The sequence below is a fragment of the Bos javanicus genome, chromosome 22 (genome assembly GCF_032452875.1).
Source record: "Bos javanicus breed banteng chromosome 22, ARS-OSU_banteng_1.0, whole genome shotgun sequence".
NCBI classification, from domain to species: Eukaryota; Metazoa; Chordata; class Mammalia; order Artiodactyla; family Bovidae; genus Bos; species Bos javanicus.
In genome coordinates, this window is record NC_083889.1 from 5910102 (window position 1) to 5928708 (window position 18607).

General features: G+C 41.7%; 1 long non-coding RNA gene across 1 annotated transcript; it reads left to right on the plus strand.

Annotated features, from left to right (window-relative positions):
• The first annotated feature begins 284 nt into the window (after positions 1–284).
• On the plus strand, positions 285–15949 carry LOC133235001 (uncharacterized). The gene is made up of 2 exons (XR_009732393.1): positions 285–497; positions 14655–15949. It is a non-coding gene; the product is annotated as an uncharacterized LOC133235001 (long non-coding RNA).
• Positions 15950–18607: the final 2658 nt, after the last annotated feature.

The window sequence follows — 18607 nt, forward strand, 5'->3', positions numbered from 1 at the left end:
AGGCGACCGTCAGAGCTGACTGTGCTGTTTATACATGGAGCGTGCTCCCTCTGCCTATAAAAGTTCTTGCCCACTGATTGGGTTAGGGAGGAGTCGGCCTTTGGATATGAGCCCCCTGCCCTTGGCTGCCAGCCTCCAAAATAAAGCAAACTTTTCTTTCCACTAATCTTACCTCTTTATTGGCTTTCCAGCGGGAAGCAGCTGGGCTCACTTTCGCTAACAGATTTGGCGCCAACGTGAGGCTGTGCTCTCGCGATATCTGGCTCCTGGGGGTTTCTCCATTGGTGCTGCTGCCGTGACGACTTGCTAGGAAGGCTGTGAGGAGCCTCACTGGCCCCAGGAAGAGGTTTGGGGAGGATATTCCTAGCAGCTGCCTAAAGCATTGGTTTCGGGGGTCCTTCCTGCTTCTCCTCTGCTCAGCACTGGCTGCCCATATGTGCTTTTCCTTGGTGGAATGAGAAGACACCTCTGGACAAGCTGACGAGCTCCCAGACCCAGTAAGTTCAGCAATGTGCGCCTGGCAACTTCTCTTTTGAGCTCGAAGTGCTATGTGAATGTTTTGCCAGTTGGTTCTGACGTGTTTCTGATGTGGAGGCCCATTTGTATTGGGAAGTACACTTAGAGAACACTGGCTAGATGAAATGCTGTTTTCAGAATTTTGACTGCAAAGAGAACAAAAATATGCCTAGGAGAAAGCTTGAAGTTAACTCTTAAATCATGTCCTTGAAATGTTAATACAAACACAGTCCACTCCTAAGAATTTAGCTTTAGGTTAATTGGTAGAACTTCAAGAAAAGCGGAAAAAAGGTGGGGGGAGAAGCCTTGTAAACCCAAGTGAGTAAATTCAGTTTATTCCAACTATTATTTATAAACTGATAACTTCTCTATTGAAATATCTGATTTGAGATCTCTGTCTGAATATTATACATCTATATGTAACATTGTCCAAAATGAAATCAAAAGCGTTCGGATAAACTCTTTGAAAATAATTATGTTTCAGGAATGTCTACCTAAAAACAGCTTTTCAAGATTTTTGGTGACTTAAAACCTTACAGTTTTTTTTAAGTTAAACTATGAAAACTAATTGAATATCTAAATAATTTTTAAGATAAAATACTGAAACTTTGCTGAACAAATGTAAGTTTGCCTACTTTTGCCTTCTTGGGTGTTTAAGTCTCTTCAGTCATTTCAGATCCATACGGACTGTAGCCCGCCAGGCTCTTCTGTCCACGGACTCTCCAGGCAAGAATACTGGAGTGCGTTGCCATGCCCTCCTCCAGGGGATCATCCCCATCCAGTGATCGAACCCATGTCTCATGTCTCCAGCATTGGCAAGTGCGTTCTTTACTGCTAGTGCTGCCTGGGAAACCCTTCTTTGGAGATTAAAAAATCACTAAAGATGATTAGGTTTACTAAACACACATCATGTTCTACATTAAAGAGAACGTATGCTATGTGGGGGAAAAATGTATGTTTTTAGAGGTTATGCAATGTGTTCTTAAGTTTACCAATCAGTAAATGCTGGTATAATAGTTCAATTACTTGATTCTTGGTTTTGTTAAGACTTTTAAGGACTAAAAATTATAATATGTAATTAAAGCTACTAGAAATGACAAGGGGAGCATTTCAGTGTGTAAAGCAACTAGAATATGTGTTGCAAGTGAGAGAAGGTATAAAGAATGGAGATGTTTTTGTTGCAGAAAAATGATGATAATTTTGTCATAGAGCCAGTTGCTTCTGGATAGGGAAAAATAATGGAAAAACCATATGGATACAAAAAGTGGTATAAGGTTTGTTAAAAAAAAAAAAGAACTTTGAGAAAATAAATTTGTATGTCGTCAGGAGTAATTAAGATCAGATTTAATTATGTAAATGAACTTAATTATTAATAGTAAGCTGGTTTGAGACTGGAATTTGGTTTTCTTTCTTCCCATTAGAACAAAATTTTCCTGGAATATTGAGCTACTTTTGATAACAGATTGTAAGTTTCTTTCTCTAGCTAATTTTGAGTATTCCAAAGGGCCCCAAGGTAGCTATTAATAAGAAGAAATATTAAAGTGCCTAGGATTTTTGGTATGTTAAATTATTTGGAACACATTTGATAACTTTCAGACCATACTGCTGAACTGGGTAAGAAAGTTAAAGAATTCTAATAGAAAGCTATTGTTTTGCTTCAGAATATATTTTTGACTCCAGTGTTCAGGATGTGAAAATTGTCTCGTGAAGTTATCACAGAGTATAATTACTTATGATACGTATCACTTCTGGCTCTAAGTTCACTGCTAAAAGCTCACATACATTGTTTGTGTACAAATGCACAATACATTGTACATAAGTGATAAAATGTATGCCTCTGAAATGTTTCCCTGTCAACATATTTCTCTGTATTTGTTTGTTAAATGTGATTAGTTTTCTCCCGACATGGATAACTAGGCCAATATTTAAACAAAAAGTTGGCCTAGCACCAAGGGCTATGATGGCCCCAGAGCAGGAAACTGAGTCACTCTGGCAACGATGAAAAAATATGTTGTTTATCAATGTTTTCTGTGGAAGGATTTGCCCTTATTAATAAAAGGGGAAAATGATGAAGGGAAATTTCACATATTGAGGTATGGGAAAGTCATTCTGGTCTATACATGATTTAAATTGAAGTTTAGGCTAACCAAACAGCCTCCTGGTGGCCTATTAAACACACATTGTAACACTGTAAATCAAAAATTGAAAAACAATAATAAGCAACACTCACATACATACATTGTACATCTGCTTCAACCATTAGGGAAAAATAACTTCAGAGAATAATTCAAAGATGCATTTTGGTTGTTATCCTCATTGTAATATGTCTACTAATTTTCAAGCATTTGTCTAAGTGCTGTGACAAGGTAACCAAACAGAGGTAATGTTTTCACAATACAAAATATGGATGCTAAACTTGGAACTTGAAATTATTTCCAATTCTGTGTCCGTTCCCCAAATTAGGTAGGACTGCATCCCATTTCAGCAGAAAGTAACCAGAGCAGTCAACACCCTCAACGACTTGGGGAATATTGAAACAGAAATGGAACTAAAATCGAGTTCCTCTGCCAAGTTTAGGATTAACTTCTCTATCAAAAGCTTGATTCTGTTTCTTGTTCAATACCCATTCCTCCTCAAAATTGAGGAGATTTCAAGAAAAGGGGGAATTGAAATGGAGCAGGACCTTATGGTCTTTACCTCCCATGTCTTTGGCCTGCCTTTTGTCTGTGGAAAAACTTTAACCAAAAGATAAGTTTTATCAGGGGCTTCCCTTGTGGCTCAGCTGGTAAAGAATTCTCCAGCAATGCGGGAAACCTGGGTTTGATCCCTGGGTTGGGAAGATCTCTTGGAGAAGGGAAAGGCTACCCACTCCAGTATTCTCACCTGGAGAATTCCATGGACTGTGTAGTCCTTGGGGTCGCAGAGAGCTGGACATGACTGAGCGACTTTGACACCCTCGCTCAAGTTTAATCAGAGAAGTGGGGGGAAATGCAGAAGCAAAGGAAAGCAGTCAAACAGGACAAAATAGTATAGTCATTTAATAAAATCAGGGACTTTTAGTTCCTCCTCAAGGGCCATAGGTAATATTCTGAGCCATATCCTTTGAGCTGTCTTATAGATACTGAAACCAACCCCCACCAGGTAGAAAAAGCTAACTACATAGTGACCAGATGGTAGCCATGACATAAGCTGCCACAATTCTGAGAACTGGCCTCTAAGAAATGAGAACAACCCTGGAACTAAATATTAACTGTATTTAAAATAATCAAGATGATGCCAATCAGACCACTACATGACCAATTTCAAAATACTGTCAAAGCTGTCATTCAAAAAGATACATGCCCCCCAATATTCATAGCAGCACTATTCACAATAGCCAAGACATGGAAAAACCTAAATATCTATCAACAGATGAATGGATGACAAAGATGTGGTACATGTATACCATAGACTACTATTTAGGCATAAAAGGAAAAGAAAGAATGCCATTTGCAGTAACATGGATGGACCTAGAGATGATCGTACTAAATAAAGTAGAAGTAGGTCAGAAAGAGAAACAAATACCATGTGATATCACTTAGATGTGGAATCTAAAATACGACACAAATCAACATATCTATGAAACAAAAACAGACTCACAGATACAGAGAACAGGCTTGTGGTTGCCAAGGTTGGAGGGTAGAGGAGGGAAGGATTGGGAATTTGGGATTAGCAGGGGCAAACTATTATATATAGAATGGATAAACAGGTCCTACTATATAGCACAAGGAACTATATTCCATATTCTGTGATAAACCACAATGGAAAAGAATATAAAAAAGAATATATATGTGTGTATATGTGTATGTGCTTAGTCACTTCAGTCATGTCCAACTCTTTGTGACCCCATGGACTATAGCCCACCAGGCTCCTCCATCCATGGGATTCTCCGAATACTTGAGTGGGTTGCCATGCCTATTTTTCCCAACCCAGGGATCGAGCCCATGTCTCTTACATCTTCTGCATTGGCAGGTGGGTTCTTTACCACTAGCACCATGGGTAAAACTGAGTCACTTTGCTGTATAGCAGGAATTAGTGCATTAAAAATTAAGTATATTTCAGTAAAATTTTTTTTGAAGAAAGATGACTCCTCCTATAAAAGCTCTTGCCCACTGATTGTCAGAGGTGGGGAATTAGCCTTTGGACAGGACATATTTTACCCTCCTCCCCAGTTGCTGGCCTCAACTTTCCTTATCAGACTTTCCTTTCCACTGGCTTAAAGCAGTGAGGAGCTGGACCCCACTTTCAGTAAAACTTTTTCAGTGAGTGTAGGTCCATCTACTCCATTTCAAAAATCAGAACATGAGGAGTCAGTTTTGAAACCTCCCTGTCCTCACTTCCTGTCTACTGCATCTTCAAATCCAAAATACTTCTGCCTTCTTCTGCCCCTAAAGTTCCAGCTGCCAGCATCTCTCTGTCCAAAATGGCACTATGTTATTATCCAGTTTCTCCGAACCCATTTTTGACCCCTCCAGTTCATTCTGTATGCACTAGCCAGGGTAGGTCTCTGCAAGACAAAGCAATGCCTTCTAATGCGTTTAGGATAAAGACTGCCATCCTATCATGGCCCACACAGCCCACCTCTGCGGCCTCATCTCTAGATGCCTCCCGCCCCCTAGGTGTACTCCGAAAACCACACAGAACTTGCGTTTCCTCCAGCTCGCCCAGCTCCTCATGTCAACACCTTCAGAAGGGCTCATTTTCTCTGCAAGCGCCTGCTTTCTCCCAGTGAATCTGCTGAGTCAATTTCCTTCATCCTTTCAGTATTAGCAGAATTACCGCTTCCTCACCTCATACTAACCATCCTGCATCCCCAAGGTCAAGTCAAAGAGGTTTGACTTTGAAACTGAAGGGAAGAGGGCGGGGTACAACTTTTAAAAGTAGGACAAAGCCATGCAGGATGTGACATACACTGGTTAGAACCTAGCAGGCCCAAGATGGTGGAAGATTTGTCTACTGGTAGACCTTAAGCCTCATTATGTACTCATTACATTATCATGCTAAATGACACACCCACAGGCACCATAACAGTTCCAAGGCCACCCAGAAAAGGCACAGAAGTGGGTGGTGCCCCAGTTCCTGGCAGTCCCCACTGCTTCTCCAAGATAGAAAACTCCTCCCACTTGTTAGCTTATGGAATTAGCCAGCCTGTGAAAACTAACCATCCCCATGCCTAGGGCTGCTGTCAGTTTCCAAGGGGACCCCATGCCCTGAGGCCACCTCTCCCCTGAGATGGACCACATTCTCCCCATGGAATATGCGTCTCTGCTTTCTCTCTACTACCACTCACCCTTGAATTTTTCCTGCCTGAAGTCCAGGACCCTCACTTGGTGGCCTGTCCCAGGAACCCACTGGAGACTGCAACATGACCATTCTCTTGCACCTCATTTTTTGTAACATCTTTACAAAGGAAGAGGAGGAGGGTTGTCTTTTCTTCTCCACTTTGCCTTGGTTTAATAAATTTAGTTCTCACCCATCATTTTTCCTCTCACTTAATTTCTTCTGCACCAAGACACTTAGAAACTGAGCTTCTTTAAGTCCTAAGATAAGTTGTACAGTTTCAGTTGAATTATTGTGGGCTTAAGTCCAGTTTGAGGTGTGGTTTTATTCCTAGGCCCCCTCCCCTGTCTCACCCTGCTCCTCCCCCAGCACCTTCAGAAGGGCTCATTTTTCTCTGCAGCTCATTTTCTCTGCTTTCTCCTGGTGAATCTGCTGGGCCAATTTCTCTCATCCTCCTAGAGTCAGCAGAATTACCACTTTCTCACAGCAACTATCCTGCATCCCCAAGGCCAGGTCAGAACCTGCACTTGTCCAGTTTCATAGTCTCCTTGACTCTAGTTCTGTAGGATTTGTCATGCTTTCTAATTAACCCACTCTGAATAGTTGCTTGTTTCCTGTTTTTGCATTGTTGTATGTCTAGTGCTTGGCACTGTATCCTGCACATTCGATGAAACTGTCCTGAATGAATGAAAAAGTGAATAGTAGAAGCAGAGATAAAGTTACAAGAAAGGAGAACATTTTTCTGGAACTAAGTTAAAATTTGTGTATTTTTATTCCTGTAAACAGATGCTCTTCCTCGGTGACTCATATTGAAATCCATGATCAGCATAAACCCCAGTGGCTTTTTCCAGTTATTAACTGATGTTGAGTTAGGTGTGCCACTGTGCTGAGGTAATTGTGTTTCATCTGCACATATAGTTCTTAACTTTGGAGAAAAATACAATTTTTAAACCAAATTCTGTCATCCAAGGTATTAACTGACCTCACCAGGTGTCATTTGAAAATACTGTGATTATGACTATCAGTGCCTTTTTTCAACTTGTTAATAAATGGTCTGTCCATGTTAGCCCCCAGAAAACCCTACAAATACTCTACAGTCCTCTTTCTCAGTGTGTCAGACATAACTGGTCAGCTCATCCAATAGCCATTTCTCCAAACTTTCTTATTCCTTGCTCTCTTTTAATTATAGAGGCTGAGAAAAGCCACAAACCCACTATGCCAACTTTTGTATAGCTAGTTGTGGCTAGTGAGGCATAAAGAGACATCAACAAGGAGGAAGGAGCATCGGGAAATATTCTGCTCCCATTTTCTTAAAAAAAGCAAAGTCAGTCTAAGGCGTCCTCTCTTAACACTGATTATTCCATTATTTCTACCTTTGAATGTGATTTTGATGCCTGGAGCCATAGCAGCTGTCTTGTGACCATGAGCTGACAAACTAAAGGCAGAAGCAATATTAAGATGGAGAAACTTTGGACTATTGTGGCTATAGCTAGAGTTCTCATTATGAGAAATAACTGTCTTTATTGCTTAAGCCAGTAATTTTTAAAATATTTATTTATTTGGCTTCATTAGATCTTCATTGAAGCACACAGGATCCTCAGTCTTCATTGAGGCATGTGGGATCTTTAGTTGCAGCATGCGAACTCTTAGTTGCAGAATGTGGGATCTAGTTCCCTGACCAGGGATCCAACTTGGGCCGCCTACATTGGAAGCCTGGAGTCTTAGCCTCTGGACTACCTGGGATGTTCCTTAAACCACTATTAGTTAGGTTTTCTGTGCTTTACAGTCAAACATGGCTTGAATCATACCTTTAGTTAAAATGCCAACATGAATCAATATTAAAAGTATAGTTGATCAAACAGACACAATTCTGTCTAACCACAGTGAACTCCAATGCTAATTTTTTAAATTTCATCCATGAGGGTATCATGAACGATTTTATTCCAATTTTCCCCTCAAGTCACAGTATACTGAGACTATGATATTTCCCTCCTTTGACAGTCCTATAGATTTACTCTTTAACCACTGCTCTTGGCCTGGAAAGAATGAAGATAATAGATGGGTTGTGTTCATATCCTGTTTCTGTGATATTTGATCTGGATTAACATTAAGCCTCTTAAGACCTTTTTCTCCATAAGCTTCATCTTTCTCTTTTTCATAATGATTTTTTTAAGTGGGCAGGTATTTTTTTTCCCTTCTGAACACATAAAGATAAAAAAGCCAACAAAACAAACAATAAGGTCTCTGTGCTATTCTTCCAAACTCTTTCATGGTTCCACATCCTGAAAAATCTTCAAAAGTAAATAGAGTCTTTCCAGTAAATAGAACTGTCACACTATTCTCTGACACTAGTGAGAATATTAGTTGGGCTTCTGTGTCATAGACTCAAAATAACAATGGCTTTTATAAAAAAGATGATTATTTCCAGCCTAACAATTCAGACACTAGCAGTCCAGGATGGTATGGTAGCTTCATTTTGTCAGGCACCCAGTTTTCTTTTTCCTCTAGCATATCTGGTTGGATTTTCCTCTTGGTCCAAAATGGCACCTATCATACCCACATTCAGGCAGCAAGATGGAGAAAGGAGAATGAGAGATGTCCTTTTGGGACTTCCATGGTGATCTAGTGGCTAAGACCCCACCCACATGTGTGTGGCACAGCCACAAAATTAAAAGCAAAGTAAAGTTAACTTGCGTTTTTAAAAATTGTCCTTTCCCTTTAAGGCATGACCCAGATTACACACATCACTCCTGCCCATGTATAACTGACTACAGCTTAGTCACATGGTCATGTCTAGGTGTAGGAAGGCACGGAAATGTAGTCACTTTTCTGGGAAGCCAGATGCCCAGCTAAATAGCAGGGCTTCTACTACTATAGGCAAAGAGAAGAGAGAGTTCAGGGAATAACTTACAGCCTCTCTCAGACTCTCCCCTCAGAGAAATATGAATTCCTGGACTGAAGTTGCAATAACAAGCAAAATGTGATGATGTATGTGAAATCAAGCCAAAGGCTTGAAGCTTTCTCTTGAGCCAGACAGAGATCAACCACTTTAATGAGCGAGTCCCAGTATTTTTGAAGTTTCTCCATCACATTGGTTTGCAGAGTGGCTGGGCCAAACAACACTTTGCATGCCTAGAAGTTCCCAGCATCACCTGGGAACTGCTAGGCATGCAAAGTGTTGGACCGCACTGGACTTTCTGAGTCAGAAACTGGGGATGGAGCAGGAAGCCTGTATTTTAAAGAGCTCTGCAGGAGATTCTGATACACATCCAAGTTTGAGAGCCGCCATGCTGTAAAGTATCACATTCACAGGTCTGTGATGAACATTTATAAATTCCTACAAGATGACACCTGGTCCCTGAGGAGTTCTTGCACTCAGGTGGACAATAAACTATTCCATTAAGAAAATGTTCTGATCATAAAATGGATTCCAAATAAAATATGTATCCCTTATATTAAGGAGTCTAACTCTTAAGAAAGGTTCTATCTGATTTGTCATTAACCTTTTCAAAACCAGTGGTTTTGGAGCAGTGGATTTAAAAGGAAGAAAAGGGCAAATCCCCTTCTTACTAGATGGTCACACAAAGACATGGACCAGCTCCGTTTCTAAAGCAGTCAGTATCATGAACGACATATCCAGTGGGGACATCTCGCCTCCAAGGTTGAGGGGTCCGTGGCTGATTCACTAGATGTAGGTTGTAGGAGTCTGTGGGGGCATCCCTTCACACAATGCTTTCTTTTTCTACCTCATAGATGTGAATAATTACTTATTTACACAGTCTTTCCTTTCTCCTATGGTTATATTAATTATACGACATAATACACAGTCTTTAAGAAGAGGTGGCAAGAATACACATAAGAACTGTACAAAAAAAACTTCACTACCAAGATAATCAAGATGGTGTGATCACTCACCTAGAGCCAGACATCCTGGAAAGTGAAGTGAAGTGGGCCTTAGAAAGCATCACTATGAACAAAGCTAGTGGAGGTGATGGAATTCCAGTTGAGCTATTTCAAATCCTGAAAGATGATGCTGTGAAAGTGCTGCACCCAATATGCCAGCAAATTTGGAAAACTCAGCAGTGGCCACAGGACTGGAAAAGGTCAGTTTTCATTCCAATCCCAAAGAAAGGCAATGCCAAAGAATGCTCAAACTACCACACAAATCCATTCATCTCACACACTAGTAAAGTAATGCTCAAAATTCTCCAAGCCAGGCTTCAGCAATACGTGAACCGTGAACTTCCAGATGTTCAAGCTGGTTTTAGGAAAGGCAGAGGAACCAGAGATCAAATTGCCAACATCCGCTGGGTCGTGGAAAAAGCAAGAGAGTTCCAGAAAAACATCTATTTCTGCCTTATTGACTGTGCCAAAGCCTTTGACTGTGTGGATCACAATAAACTGTGGAAAATTCTGAAAGAGATGGGAATACCAGACCACCTGACCTGCCTCTTGAGAAACCTGTATACAGGTCAGGAAGCAACAGTTAGAACTGAACATGGAACAACAGACTGGTACCAAATAGGAAAAGGAGTACGTCAAGGCTGTATATTGTCACCCTGCTTATTTAATTTATATGCAGAGTACATCATGAGAAACGCTGGGCTGGAGGAAGCACAAGCTGGAATCAGGATTGCCGGGAGAAATATCAATAACCTCAGATGTGCAGATGACACCACCTTTATGGCAGAAAGTAAAGAGGAACTAAAAAGCCTCTTGATGAAAGTGAAAGAGGAGAGTGAAAAAGTTGGCTTAAAGTTGAACATTCAGAAAATGAAGATCATGGCATCTGGTCCCATCACTTCATGGCAAATAGATGGGGAAACAGTGGAAACAGTATCAGACTTTATTTTGGGGGGCTCCAAAATCACTGCAGATGGTGACTGCAGGCATGAAATTAAAAGACGCTTACTCCTTGGAAGGAAAGTTATAACCAACCTTGATAGCATATTCAAAAGCAGAGACATTACTTTGCCAACAAAGGTCCATCTAGTCAAGGCTATGATTTTTCCAGTGGTCATGTATGGATGTGAGAGTTGGACTGTGAAGAAAGCTGAGCACCGAAGAATTGATGCTTTTGAACTGTGGTGTTGGAGAAGACTCTTGAGAGTCTCTTGGTCTGCAAGGAGATCCAACCAGTCCATTCTAAAGGAGATCAGTCCTGGGTGTTCATTGGAGGGACTGACGCTGAAGCTGAAACTCCAGTACTTTGGCCACCTCATGCAAAGAGTTGACTCATTGGAAAAGACTCTGATGCTGGGAGGAATTGGAGGCAAGAGGAGAAGGGGACGACAGAGGCTGAGATGGCTGGATGGATGTGAGTTTGAGTGAACTCCAGGAGTTGGTGATAGACAGGGAGGCCTGGCATGCTGCAATTCATGGGGTTGCAAAGAGTCAGACACGACTGAGCGACTGAACTGAACTGATAATCATTTTCAGCAGAGCCTCTCAAACTTTGATTGTCAGATGAACCCCCTGGGGATCTTCATAAAACATAGATTCTGATTCAGTGGGTCTTGGGTCAGGCCTGAGATTCTGCATTTCAAACTGGCTTTCAGGTAAGGCTGATTCTGCTGGTCCAAAAACCACACTTAGAGTAGCAAGGATGTGTCAAATAACAGGATAAAGAACAGAGGAACTGTTAGAAGACCTCCCAAATTTAGCTAAAGAAGTTGATATCCAGGAGGACTGTTCAAATTAGGCACCCAATGATGGGGAGGTTAAAAGAGAAAATATGCCTATTTACTGGAAATACTAGACAAAGAGAGGAAAAAAGAAGGGGGCACAAGGGGCGGTTCCCTCAAGGAATGCTCCACCCTTGCTTCCAGGGAAGGATGTCGTCACAGCCCAGCTATTTTCCCTGGGAATCATTGTGGTTGATGACAGCTACTCCCTCATGTGTGCATTCATTAAAAAACAGCTTTACTAAGCACTGAGTATATGCCAGGGGTCACCTGGAGTCTCACGAGATCAGTCAGAGAAGCAGAAGCTCACCGTCATGGTGTCACGCTCTGACTGGGTCCCTGTCACTCCTGTCTGGGTGCTGACTGTTCTGTTGAACTTCTCCCCAGAAGAAGTCTTACTTCTCATTGAGTTGTTTAATACAGAGATCCCCGACCTTCAGGATCTGCCTGATGATCTGAATTGGAGCTGATGTGACAGTAACAGAAATCAAGTGCACGAGAAATATAATGTGCTTGAATCATGCTGAAACCATCCCCCCCAGCCCCACCCACATCTGTGGAAAAACTGTCTTCCACGAAACCAGTCCCTGGTGCCAAAAAGGTTGGGGACTGCTGGTTTAATAGCTTTGAGTCATAGGCGCTCATTTATATTGGTTTCTTTACTTTATCTTGCAGAAGCCCATGTTCTCGGGTTGGGGAGATAGTCTGTCCAGAAATGCCCCCATGGGTATCTGGCTCCTCTGTCTACTCACAGAGCTAGTACTCAGCATCTCCCCGCTCAACTGAGAAGCCTTTTTTAGTCAGGTCTTAAGGAGAGAAAAGAGTTTCCCCGGTGGCTCAGCAGTAAAGAATCTGCCGTGATGTAGTTCAGTCTCTGAGTCGAGAAGATCCCCTGAAGAAGGCCATGGCAACCCACTCAAGTATTCTTGCCTGGAGAATCCCATGGACAGAGGAGCCTGGTGGGCTACAGTCCCTAAAGTCACAAACAGTAGGACATGACTGAAGCTACTGTGCATACATGCATGCAAGGACGGAAAAAGCTGTATCTGTTTCCTTTTCTACCCTAAGCCCAAACATTCTCAGTGTCTTAACCAAAAAATTAAATGTGCTTCTTCCTTCACTATTCCTCAAGGCAAGAAGAACTCTGGAAACTCCCCAGACACAAACTGACCCTGACTGTCCCTTTCTCATCTCCCATAAAAGAACATTAAGAAAATTTTAAGAACCTTTCTAGTCAAGATAAGTCAAGTGACCATGAAGGCCCTGGGGTAAATCAAACATTTTTTTCAAGCCAAAAATTAAGAATGTGCCTGGATATTCAAAAGTACTTTTGGGGACAAAGAAAAAAATTTAAGAATCGGCTTGTCCTAAAAAAGTTTCAAACATATATTCGTCCTGGCACTGGTAACCAAAAGTGTTCTAGAGCTGACATAGAAGGGCAGAAAGGATGCAGAAAGGAACAGAAACAGAGACTGTGCATTCCATCTGTTTACAGTAGCCAAGACATGGGGATCACCCAAGTGTCCAACAGATGATTGACTAAGATGTGATGTGTGTATATGTATGTCTATATACATACACACACACACACACACAGTGGAATAAAAGAGAATGAAATATTGCCATTGCAGCATCATGGATGAACCTAGAGAACATTATACTTAATGAAGTAAGTCAGAGAAAGACAAATACTATGTGATATTACTTTTTGTGGAATCTGAAAAATAATACAAATGAATCTATATACAAAGCAGAAACAGATTTACAGACCTAGAAAACAAATTTATAGCTACCAAAGAGGAAAGGGGGCTTCCCTGGTGGCTCAGAGGTTAAAGCATCTGCCTCTAATGCGGGAGACCCGGGTTCGATCCCTGGGTCGGGAAGATCCCCTGGAGAAGGAAATGGTAAACCACTCCAGTACTCGTGCCTTGAGAATCCCATGGACGGAGAAGCCTTGTAGGTTACAGTCCACGGGGTCGCAGAGAGTCGGACACCACTGAGTGACTTCACCTTCACCTTCAAAGAGGAAAGAGGGAGTTAAGTTAGTATAGAATTAAATACAAACTACTATACATAAAGTAGGTAAACAACAAGGATTTACTATATAGCACAGGAAACTATATTCAAGTATCTTGTAATAACCTATAATGGAAAAATATATATAATTGAATCACTTTACTGTACACCTGAAACTAACCCAATATTGTAAATTAACTATACTTCAATTTTTTTTTAAAGACTATGTTCTTCATAACTATATCACTCAGGATAAGCCAAATCAGTTTTCTCAAACTATTGTTCATTATCGCCTCCCCAGGGAGTCTTTTTCAGACTTTTTTTTTCTTAAATCCCCCCATGAAATTTCATTACCACAGATACTTTATATATTTGTTTATTTACAGTATGCATGGACTATATTTTCACTCATCCCAAGAGCCAGTTTTTACCTCCATGGAAGTGATATAGTTCCTCTTAAGAATGTATGGGCTAGATGCAGCTTGGTAACAAACAATCCAAAATCTTAGTACCTACTTAACAACAAAGTTTTTTCTCATTCACATTCCCTGTATATCAGGGGTCAGATGGTAGGGGTGGGAAGGGAACGGTGCAGGGGCCGCTCCCAAATCTCTTTACCCCAGGATCCAGGCTGACAGAGCAACCACCAATTTCATCATCGCTGGATACCAGTGGCAGAGGGAAAACAGTGCTTAGGAAGGTCTCACACCTACTGCTAAATGCTGCAACTCAGGAGACTTTCATCTCAGTTCGTTGGACAGAGATAAGCCATATGGTCCCCACAACCACAGGGGACCAGGAGGTTTAATTCTACTTTATGCCCAGAATATGGAAAGCAGGAAGAAATAGTAGGCAAAAGCCACTGAAAGCTCTTAAAACAACCTTGCCTTTGGACATCCCTGCTATCAAAGAGTACCTGTTGCTAAACCTATCGGAGAAGCTCTTGGGACCACAGGATGTTAACTTCCTTATCCAAGACTCGCCTGAGTTCATGGTAGAATTAACCCACACAGACACACCCCCTTCCCCATCCCCAGGCAGTGTCCGGTCCATTCATCCCAACTGCACTGTAACCCCAACACCATGTTCCCTCTTCTCCCCTTTTCTCTTCTGCTCAAGCTCCACAACTAAGGATCTAAAGCAGCAAAGAAAGTTAGAAGGCTAAGAAGGCTATCTATTAGAGAAACTTTCGAGGTTGCAAAATGGTTCAACTGCCAGCACCTTTTGGGAAAGTCACTGAATTATATACAAAGAGTTTAACACCGAAGAGTTTAAGACCTAAGCATCAAGATGAAACAAAGTAAGTGCTCAGTAAACACCTGATTGCTCAATGAATGCAAGGTTGGACAAATTGAAGAATAAAAAGCATGATGTGCAGCCCATTTTCCAAAGTCCTCAGCAGGACATTTCCCTCTTTATTGTTGTTTTTCTGATCTTCATGTGGACCAGTGTCATATCCCAGTCTTAGCTTCACAACAAGCTTTGTTTCCTTGTGGCCCAATCGTTGGCTTGACAACTGGGCTCTGTGTACCTGTGTTTACGGCTCCACTTCCTCTTTCCTTCCCCTCTGTTTGCAGGCAAGGCCCTGTGACTTACACTGTCCTGTATCCTGTTTGACCTGTGACTATTCAGGTCTCATGCTGATCCCCAACAAATTTTCTAGAAAGAAAAAAACCTCTGGCATAAACACACTGACCGCGAAACAATGACACTGACAAGCAGAAAGAAAGTAACTGGATGTTGTTACAAAATATTAGAAACATGGGCACACAGACCTGTGTAGGTTCAGCCAAGAATTGTTTTATGGGTTTGTTGTTTCTCATTTTGTTGGAGGGCACTATCCTAAGCCAAGTAAGTCAGGCAAAGACAAATACTGTGTGATATCACTTATATATGGAATCTAAAAATGCAGCATTCTAGTGAACATAAGAAGAACCAAAAAGAAGCAGACTCACAGAGATAGAGAACAAACCAGTGGTTATCAGTGGGGAAGTCGGGAGGGGCAATGTAGGGATGCAGGAGTGTGAGGTACAACTATTCTGTATAAAATAAGCTACACTGATGTACAATGCAGGGAATAAGGGAATATTTTGTAATAACTGTAACTGGAGTGTAACCCTTAAAATTTTCTTACAAATTGTTTTAAGAAATAGAGAAAAAAGAAGACCATATGAAGACATAGCAACGGTGAGACACACCGAAAAAATACCATGCTGAGGATGCAAGCAGAGATTGGAGTAATGTATCAACACAGCAGGGAACACTAGGGGTTGCTGACAACTGCCACCAACTAGGAGCAGACAAGGAAGGGATCTCCCTACTGCCTGCATGGCCCTGCCAGCACCTGACTTCAGACTTCTGGCCTCTGGCCTTCTGATGAATTCTCTACAGTGAGAGAATAAAGTTCTGTTATTTTAAGCCACCAAAAATAAAATAAGATTAAAAAATATATAAAATTAAATAGAGAAGATAAAATGTAAACTAACAAAATATAAATAAAAATAGAAGCAAAATAAAATACTAATGAAGCAGTCATATAGCCATCAGTAGTATTCATCTTTACATGCATAGTTATGTGGTCAACCAGTTGCTCTCAGAAATTATGAACTATGAAAAGAACAAATCAGCTGTCCATATTTAGGCAATTAATGTGTCCAAGTGGAGGCTTGTCCTGTTCAAATCAAAATATCTACTTGGAAATATAAAAATGTTATTGAAGCTCCTTTTGGAAGTCAAGGCCTAGGGTGAGAATGTGGGAATGAGAGTCAGACTTTCTGTCTTGCAGAGGGATGCCATGAATAAAAAAAAAAAAAAAAAAAATGAACCGTTTCAGGAAGGGAGAAGAAGAAGACATTCCTGGTTGGCAGGAAAGTTTTACATCAGGAATTCTAGAATCAAGCCCCCGAAAGGCCAGTATAGACTTGTTTTGAACACAAATCTGCTGTCATTAGCACACGAGGAAGCTATCCAGGTTGCTTTATCCTGTAACATCCTGTCTCTAGCCTGTCTCTTGCTGTGTGCTTCCGAGACATAGATTTCTGTTTCCACGGCCAGTCATCTGGTGTTCTTGACAAACAATGTCATGGAGAGGAGAGCCTATGAAAGGCATAGAAGGAAAGGATCTCACTTTACCCTTTCGATGCAGACAGCCTGCTCAGCGTCCTGCACATATCACCAGAGCAGAACACGAGACACGAGAGGTGATGGTGCGCACGGCATGGCCTGGTCCCTGATCTCAAGGAAGCAACATTTTAATGGAGAAGAACAGACAACAAGGAAGTAAATGAACAGGTGAAAGAGGCACTAGCATGAGATCATGAGTGTGGGAAGAAAAGTGAGACAGGGGACTCCCCTGGCAGTCCAGTGCTTAAGACTCCACCTTCAGTGCAGGGGGTGCAGGCTCACCTCTGGTCAGGGAGCCAAGAAAACCAAAACAGGAAACTTCCCAGGTGGCTTGGTGGTAAAGAACTCCCCTGCCAATGCAGGAGCCACAGGAGACTCAGGTTCAGTCCCTGGGTCTGGAAGATTCCCCTGGAGGAGGAAATGGCAACCCACTCCAGTATTCTTGCCAGGGAAATCCCATGGATAGAGGAGCCTTAGCAGTCTATAGTCCACAGGGTTGCAAGGAGTCAGACACGACTGTGTGGCTTAGCATGCACAAAGCAGAAGCAATATTGTAACAAATTCAATAAAGACTTTAAAATGCTCAACATCAAAAAAAAAAAAAAAAAGAACACCTTAAAGAAAGAAAATAAAATAAGGTGAAAAAAATCTTAAAAGAACAGAAAAGGTGATTTTTTTTTTTTAACTGACATGGGGGTTGGCTGTTACTTTACATAGAGCAGTAGGTGAGATTTTTCTAAGGTCACATCATTTGAACTGAGACCTAAATGATGAGAATGAATACGTCCAAAGACCCTGGGGAAGTCATGAGCCTGGTGCCTTCAAGGAGCAGAAAGAGGGTCAGGTGCCTGTGAAAGTGAGGAGGATGATGCTGAGAGGAAACTGGAGCAGTAAGTCACTGCTCCCCACTGGATCACGTGGGGTCTTAAAGACCAGGTTAAAAAGTGTGAATTTCTCCATGCACGTAGAGGGTGGTCATCATAAGTCAGAGTGAGGAGAGCTGGCCTCAGTGGTCTCCCCATGTCTCTCCAGCCCTACTGTGCATGAGCTGGGTAAGCGCAGGCTCACAGCTAGTCAGTGCAAACAAATTATTGTCCTAGGTGAAATTTGCTAGACATAGACCCCGAGACAAGGACTCATGTCAAGGGACTTAATAAGGAAGTACGCCCTGAAGAAGCCAGTAAGGAAGAGTGGGGGAGGAATGCAGAGTTTCAAGGATGGGAGCTTCCGCCTGATCCTTGAAGGCGACTCTAAGGGAAGACTGTGTCACAACACTTCACAGCTGTGCCAAGTTACCATGAGAAACCTGACCTTTCATAGTCTCATATCTGGCAGGTATTGGTTAAAGACCACTCCAGGAAAAGTAGGCTCCATTGTCCTGAGTGTGGATCTCCAAGAAAGAGCTGCAGGTGATAAACAGCTCAAGCAAAAGCATACATAAACATTCACACACACACACACACACACACAGCAAAATCAGATCCTCGAGGACTAGAAGAGTTCCTATATCATCCACAACACAGACGAACTAAAATACTTAGTTTCAAAATAAGTTTGCCCCCACTTACTACCTCTGTGATCTCAGTCTTCTGCTCTGCAGCAGGGGTCCCCAAACTCTAGAATCTAATGCCTGATGATCTGAGGTGGAGCTGATATAATAAAATAGAAATAAGTGCACAGTAAAAGTAATGTGTGTGAATCATCTTGAAATCATCCCCCACCCCTGATCCATGGAAAAATTGTCTTCCATGAAACTGGTCCCTAGTGCCAAAAACGTTGGGGACCTCTGCTCTTTAGAATGTATATAATCATAGCCCCCACCTTATGGGGTTATCCCAAAGACTTAAATAATGATAATGCATTTAAATTCTAGCACAATGCCTAGCATATAGTAGACACAACAAAAATTTTTTTCACCTAGTCAGGCATTCCAAAATTTCCGCAGCAAT